This window comes from Cygnus olor, chromosome 8 (assembly GCF_009769625.2).
Source record: "Cygnus olor isolate bCygOlo1 chromosome 8, bCygOlo1.pri.v2, whole genome shotgun sequence".
Taxonomy (NCBI): domain Eukaryota; kingdom Metazoa; phylum Chordata; class Aves; order Anseriformes; family Anatidae; genus Cygnus; species Cygnus olor.
Genome location: NC_049176.1, coordinates 28,119,639 through 28,126,342, shown reverse-complemented (window position 1 = coordinate 28,126,342; position 6,704 = coordinate 28,119,639).

Below are 6,704 nucleotides of genomic sequence, written 5' to 3'. Positions count from 1 at the left end.
TAAGGTCTGCTATGGTAATGTTGTAAATTAAATAACAACACAGCCACTCTAAGTGGGCTAATTCCTCTTGCTAGAGCTTCTGTCTCATTAGAAGTGTACTTTAGGGGAGGAAAAAAAAAAAGCTATCCTGAAGGAAACACCCATTCAGCAATCCCAGCTCTGTTCTGTAATTAAGATTCCCCTTTCACTTATTAAGAGGAAAACTGCAACTCCAAAAAGAAAGCCCCTTTCCCCACTGTGCAAAAACTGAGCTCAGCAAGCAGCTGGCACAGGTTTGTTTGATATAAAGAAGTGATGGTCTGCCTCCTTCACAGCCCCGTGGCCTCAGCTGCATGGTCCTGGGACCCCTGTGAATGTTGTCCTGGGACCCCAACATCACATTAAAAAAAAAAAAGGCATGCTCTTCCCAAGTAAGCAGCATGGCTGAGCACTGAAATAAATGGACCTTGTGTATTTGAAGTGTGGTCCTGCCACATTTTGATTCTAACATCTCCAATACTGAACTTCGTTATTCAGCTGCAAGAGGTAGCAGAAGGCAGCCAAATGAAGTCCACGTTCTGAAATAATAAAGAGCTATTTGGGAAGATGTATAAACAAAGGATGTGTGATAAAATAATGACCAGACTATACAGCTGTACTGTCATAAATAATAAAATGATGACTTAATTCAACAAATCCATTCGTGTAAATGAAATAGCAGTCTCAGGGTAGAGACAAGAAGGTTGCTGCAGTATAAAACCATATGTAGTGTAATGAAACCATATCTGTTCAATCAGAACAATAACTGTACATCAGGTTGTAAGAGAAGCAGTATTTACAAATAACAATATTACTATCTTATCTGAGGTTTACAATGTCTTGGAAAGCCTATGAAAACTGGTCTTCTTCAGGCAGCTGCGAACACATCCATCCGTGCAAGTCTTTACCTTGCAAAGTCTCGGCAGCTTGCTTCGCTCCTTGCACACAGGAGCGCATGGGGTTTGTTTGATCTCTGCTTCCAGTCTTGGCAAGCCCCGAGCCTGCCTGAATGAGGCACCACAACAAGTAGGTGAGATCTCGCATGGTATTTTTGTAATGGTTAAATTAATGTGTTTAACAGGAGCTGCTGTAAGTAGGTGTGTTATTTAGCCTTGCTTGTTTCCTAAAAGTTGGTAGCTAAGTCTTGGAGCAAACTGATGCATCATGAACGTTGATGTAGCCTATTATTACACACAGACACCAGTAAATAGAAATATTGACTTAATACGATAATATTGAATTAATACCAATAAAGTTTTTAATCTGCAGATACGTTTTCTGGGCTTAACACTTCCAGGAGACACCCAGAAAGCCCTTTGCTCAGAGGCAGATGTGTCTGTAGGTGGGTGGGCACCTTCCACCCCCACAAGATCGCTGGGAGCAGTTCTGCAAAGATCTTGGTGTGCTGCAGGAAGGCACCACCATGGCTCGGGTTCCTCACCTATGCTTTTCCAGCCACCGTGTGCTAGCAGTTGGCTTTTCTTGTTTGGGGGTTACTAAATGCATCCTGCTGAGGCTTGTTCTATGTTCTGTTGCTCGTGCCCCTTGTTACACCCCAGTGCAACCCAACTCACATCTGGCTGTGCCTATGCCTTCCCCAGCTGCGTCTGGCCCTGTGGGGATTTCGGCTTGGCACCCTGAACCTCTCAGCCTGTCTGGGGATGTGTTAGGATGCTGCCCTTTCTGGCTCAGGCTGTGTTTTCTGGTTCAATGTGACCAAAAAAAGACTAGGAACGCTGTGCATCTATTTATATGGGAGCTCAGATTCGGGGGCATGCCGTCCAACTCTGGTAAGTGCCCTAAATCTGTGGATTTTCAGTAGGATTTGATTTCCCGAGCTGTTTGGAGGAGATGGTTAATGAGATAATGCAGCAGCGGGTAAATTGTGGCATGTGAAATGATTTATTTTGAATGTTTCTGAAACTACATGCATCAGAGGCTTATGGACACTAGATTTGTAACCAAGCAATTTCCATTTATATTATGTAACTGATGTTATTTATCAAACCCCATGCGCTGGCCAAGAGCAGATGTTGAACTACAGTGCTACGGTGTTGGAAATGAACTTTTTGGAGGGTTAGTTATTTGAAAACAATCTTGTGATTAGTTCATTGTGATGTAAGCATATTCCAAAAATGTACTGCATATGGGTCCAAAGTGTATTATGTTCTTTTCTGTATTAAGTGAAAATCTGGACTGTGTGGCAACATATGATGCTCTGCTGGGGATGTGTGCTGAAAACCCTCCCTGAGTCAGGGGAGGCAATGAGTGTGATATTTCTGACATCCTAAATAAAACACTTCAAGCGTGCAACATGCTAAACATTTGTTTAATTAGGAGACTGCTGAAAAGAGGCTGCTTGCACCACCAAAAATCTGATTTTAGAGGCCAAATGTGCATGTAATGAGATACCTCATCTCACTAGAAGTCAATAATAATCAATTACTGTTGTTTTTGTATGCTCTGCGATGGTTTATCGGGGCACTTTGGGGTCATTTGTAAGGCAGATGTGTACACTACTCCTTTTTCTGCAGTCACGGAATTGATCTTTTAGGCTGTATCTACGAATGTGTAACACGACATGGATTTACAGTGAGCTTTATGGGGACTTTATTTTGTTTCTGCACAGCCTCACCCTCCTTTTCTTTACAAATATAGGCAGCCCAGCTCCAAATCCTGGGAGATAACTTCTAGCAGTGCAGAGGGAAAAGCAGTGACCGTGTGAGCTGCTTATAGCATTTTTCTGTGGCTTGCCAAGTATGTTTTCTTTCAGGGCATAATCTGCGAGAGCTGGCAGACCTTTTCTTGGCTTTGCCTAATTAAATCATCTGGGAAAGGGCTTGTTGGTGAGGAGTCTGAAGTGTGTCCTCACTGCTACTTTGCACTCTTCTCTTTGGACCAGTGAGGTTATGCTCCAGCGACCAACTCTGTAAAACTTCAGGATTTGGTCCTTTGCCTATGAAGTCAATCCAGCCTCTTTTGACCTCGCTATAAAATGCTATTTAAAGATTCACAGCCTTGCAGAATCAGTCCACTATTTCCTTGCCTCTTCTGTATTTTTGTTCTGAATCAGAGGATTGCTGCAAACAGGGTGGAACAACATGTTCTCCACGTCCACAATGGCCAGGACAAGAATAGGGCTAAAATTAAACCACAGACAGATGGTATGAAATGAAGAAATGCTTAAAATGAGGCTTGTTGAAGCATCAGAACCTATTTGTTTGGGACTGTGAAGTGCAGATGTTCCTGCCTGGGGCAGAGGGATGCTGTGAGGTCAGTTCCCGCGCATCAAGTGTTTGATTCGTGTCCCAGCCAGGGCCTTGGGATTTGGGTTCAGCCCCTGTGGGATGCTGGGCAAGCTGTTAAGGGCTACGTGAAATTTAGGGCTGAAGTCCCCAAAGTGGGAGAGGTGAGCTGAAGTTGAAAAATCATGATCCGAACCTCTGACTCTGCTGCTGCCAAGCCCTGATGTTTAGGTGGCTTTTTTTATTATTATTATTTTTTTAATTTATTTTTTACTATTAAGCTCCCCAGATGGGAATCTGCCAAAAAAAAAAAAAAAAGCCAAACCTCTGTTTTTTAACCCAAACAGCTCTGTTTTTACCAGCACTGAGCTGTGGAGTTATCTACCCCAGAATAACCCAAGCTGTGGGCCCTCCCTTGTGCCTAGTACCTGGGTGCCCAGAGAGCACCTTTAGCACCTTGTGGTACCTGCAACTTGGGAGAAAGCTTTGCTTGGGGGAAAAGAGTTCTGGTTCCCTTTTCCAGTTGTGGCTACGTATAATCTTCCATCACCAATTTTAAAATAAATCTAGATCCTTTTTTTCGGTTGTATCTCACAGTCTTTGTGCTTGTTCCCTATCCTCACAACTTATTCTTTTTCCTAGCCAGCATCTGAGAGGGTATTTCAGGCTGGAAACTCTCCGACATGTTCTGAAAATGTATGTAAGTATTGCAGGATGTGATGCATCGTGGCAGGATGCTGGTGTGGAGAGTTGGCTGTCCTTTCGAGAGGTTTGTCCCTGCTGTTGTCTGGGCTGGATTTGAGCTCTCCTGGCCCTATCATAGCACATAGTGCTGCTTGTGTGTGTGTTTAACGCGCGGGTTGTTCCACGTGAAACACCTCTCTCTGGGGCTGGCACACTCGGAGGATCACTCTCGCCCTCTCTCACCTCGGTGGCAAACTGAGAAAGGTTTCCTTCAGTCAACTGGGGGAGAAGGGGAGGATTTATGAATTGGAGAAATGCATTCCTGGTGTGGAATAGGCACATTCTGCACCCCCACCCCCCTGGCTCAATAAAAGCACCATTTGTGTGGCAAATAGCCAAGGGTTTTATGAATACAGCTCTTACTTTCTCCAGCTGCTAGAAACCTTTCTCGAATATGAATTAAAATAAAAGCCATGCTAGACACTTTTAGCACTCATAATTCTGCTATTTTTGGGCTGTGGTGTGGAGTCCTTGCATCAGAAATCTCGGTTTGAGAGGCTTCTTTCAAATATGATTAAACAGAAGGAAACCTGAGAGATGGATGACTTCAATCTCATACACGACAAGGATCATCAGGACCTTGATGCGATTGCATCCCCAGATCTGATGTTTCCCTAGCTCTTGTGGCTGAAATCCCATCCCTGATATCTTTATATAGACTTATCCTTCCTTCAGGAAACCATTGGGGTGTGTTCTTGAGAAATTGGTACATGCTGGGTTAGGTGTTTTTAATAAATCAGCTACACAGGAGAAGACGAGATAAGGACTGCCATCCATGCATGGGAATCTCCTGGAGGTTTTAGGAAAGCATTTTTCGTTACATCATGGGAATGAGCTTTGGTAAGAGAAAGGGGAAACCATGGTAACAGCAGTGAGCTGGGTGAATTGTGAGTTTGCGTGGCAGGGAGAGCTGTGTCTGGGTGACTTGTCACGCAGGCAGGCGTGGGACAGGGACAGGCGCTCACTCCGGTGCGCACGCACCGCGCGGGGGGGGAAGCGGTGTCTTCTGGAGGAAGGATTTGGACAGTTTACAGTCAGTGATTTTGTGCAAATATCAGCCCTGTGCTTACCTGTGTGCAGGTACTTCCCTGCTGAGTGGGGCTTTTGCCTTGCTTGAAGTCCCTCAGGAGGGTGGTACCACCTGGGCAGCGGCTGCAGAGGAGCTTGAGGCATCCCTTCCCTGCAGTGTCTGCAATCCAGCTGCCCCTCTTGCTATAATATATTCAGGCCAGAGCCTGAATTATGCTGCTTTTTTTTTTTTTTCTTATTGTCTTATTTCAGTGGCTGGACCCTCCCAGCTGTTCTGTGTGCCTGTACTCCTGCAATGCAGGCAGCTGGCAGTGAGAGGAAAAAATCTGGACAAATGTAAATCTCACCTGCTAAGATTTTGAAGGTGAATCGTGAAAATGTGCCGGAGGGGGATCTAGTTGTATATAGGCTGTGGTGTCATTAAGATGGAGTGGATGCGAGTTACAGGCATTCATTAAACAATCGTTTATTCCTAGACCTATGCATGGCAGGGAGAGGTGAAACAGAGCAAATCCTTCCTTATAAATTTGTGTGACATGGCAACGTGATGGCTCAATCTATTTGCAGGAGCTGTAGGGATTTTTCACTTCTGTTGCATCAGTCTGAATCCCAGGCAGATCCGAAATAAACAAAAGAGCCTTCTGGAGACCACAAACTGTCTGAAGGGCCCTTGTACCTTTGCTTTTGGTCTACACTCAGAAATTTGGATTATTGTTGGCTGGTAGGAAAGAGTGGGAATTCCCCTCATCATCCCAATTGTGTGCATCAGTCCCTTTCTGTCGGGGTTATCTTCTGGGATGAAAAGTTCAGTGTCTGCAATGGTTGTGCTGAGGCTTCCCCAGAACTGATGCTCGGAGGTAATTACGTGACGCTTTGGCACCTTTTTTGTTGTCTGTGAGTTGGAAACTTGTCTGAGGCTCCAGCAGCACTGCTCATGTAGGTCACCAAGCTTAACGAGGCAGCAATGGGAAATGTGCGTGAACTGCTGCACTCGTTTGTAGAAGGGACTTAATTATGTAGAAAGTTTGATGGGAAATAATTGCTAAAGGCTTTGGTACATGAACAAGTTGCCATTGTCAAAGAAGTTCTCAGCCACCAGCTGCTCCACGGGAGCTTTGCGTGCCCAGGCTTACCCTGGTGTAGATGTGGAGCAAGCTGCCGTGAATTTTCTTGCTTTCATACAAGTATAAGGCATTTTACGTGGGTACTAACTAGAGATCACCCCAAATGGGGTAACATTTTACACCAGAACAACATGACTGTGTGTCACAACCTTTGAAGCATGTTGTGGACATGTAAGCTCTCCCACTTACAGCACTCGTACGTCTTGTTTCTCTTCAACCTGCGTGCCTTACTACCATGTAAAAAACCTTAATGAATTAAGGCCTCACCAAAGGGGCATTACTCACATTTTACTGATCAGAAGATAAAACACCAAATGACACTTAATAAGGGGTGTTTTCCCTGATTCCCAGGCTTCTGAGTTAACCTCTAGACAGTACTTTCTTTAATAACTCAGCAGCATATTGTGAAAATAAACCTAAATCTGGCTGTCCATGTTAAAAACAAACAAGGCAAAACCTCTTTCATAAGAAATAACAATCTTTCAGCTATATTTTGTGTGTCTTAGAAACAACCCCATAACACACTAATCATGACCACCGGATA